At 48.9% G+C, this 1,153-nt stretch overlaps 1 long non-coding RNA gene across 1 annotated transcript; it reads right to left on the bottom strand.

Moving 5' to 3' along the window:
- Positions 1–6: 6 nt before the first annotated feature.
- On the bottom strand, positions 7–1,133 carry LOC130588214 (uncharacterized). Its single transcript, XR_008966918.1, has 3 exons — positions 1,051–1,133; positions 461–529; positions 7–43 (listed from the first exon to the last, which is right to left on the bottom strand). It is a non-coding gene; the product is annotated as an uncharacterized LOC130588214 (long non-coding RNA).
- Positions 1,134–1,153: the final 20 nt, after the last annotated feature.

Below are 1,153 nucleotides of genomic sequence, written 5' to 3'. Positions count from 1 at the left end.
AAAAATGGGAAAAAACCCGCTCCCGGGAGAGGTGGAAAAACAACTGGAAAAATGGGAAAATTGGGGAGAATTGAGGGAAAAAATGGGAAAAAAATGGGAAAAACGGCTGGGAAAAATGGGGAAAATGAGGGGAAAAAGGAAAAATGGAGGGAAATGGGGAAAAAGGTGTAAAAAACAGCTGGGACACGGGGAAAAATGAGCAAAAAATCTGAAAAATGGGAAAATGGGGAGGAAAATGGGGAGAAAGGTGGAAAAAACACCTGGGAAACGGGGAAAAATGAGGGGGAAATGAGGGGGAAAATGGTGGAGAAAAGGTGGGAAAAGGGCTGGGAAAAATGGGGAAAATTCGGGGAAAAATGGGAAAATGGGGTAGAAATGAGGAAAAAGGTGGGGAAAAAAGGGGAAATGGGGAAAATGAGGGGAGAAGTGGGAAATGCTAAAATTGGGGTCACGGCCCCACCTCCCCGCCGTTGGCGTACTCCATCACGAAGCAGAGGCGGTCGTTGGTCTGGAACGCGTACTTCAGCGCCTGCTCCGGAAAAAACGGGAATTTGGGGAGATTTCATGGAATTCCTGCATTTCCCAGGGGGGATTTCCCAAAATTCCTGCATTTCCTCCCATTTCCCAGGGGAGAGTTCCTGAATTTTCCCAGATTTTCCCCAATTTCCCCCATTTCCCAGACCAGATTTCCTGAAATTCCTGCATTTCCCCATTTCCCTGGGGGGATTTCCCCAAATTCCCAGATTCCCCCATTTCCCATGGGAGATTTCCCGATTTTTTCCCCCATTTCTCCCCCATTTCCCAGGGGAAGATATTTCCCGAATTTTCCCAAAATTCCCAATTTTTCCCCCAAATTCCCGTATTTCCCCCATTTCCTGGGACGGGGATTTCCCCGATTTTCCCTAAATTCCCGATTTTTCCCAAAATTCCCAGATTTTCCCCAAAATTCCCATATTTCCCCCATTTCCCAGGACGGGGATTTCCCCAAATTGTCCCAAAATTCCCGATTTTCTCCCCAAATTCCCGAATTTCCCATCCCCCGGTACGTACGGTCAGGAAGGGGTGGCGCGAGCTCTGCAGGACGCGGCTCTCGGTCACCGTGTGAGCGACCTCGTCCTGCGGGGAGGGACCAAAATCACCCAGAAATCACCCA

Source organism: Malurus melanocephalus, unplaced genomic scaffold (assembly GCF_030028575.1).
Source record: "Malurus melanocephalus ecotype Western Australia unplaced genomic scaffold, MMel_1.1 scaffold_3784, whole genome shotgun sequence".
Lineage (NCBI taxonomy): Eukaryota > Metazoa > Chordata > Aves > Passeriformes > Maluridae > Malurus > Malurus melanocephalus.
This window is presented reverse-complemented; position numbering and strand designations above follow the sequence as displayed.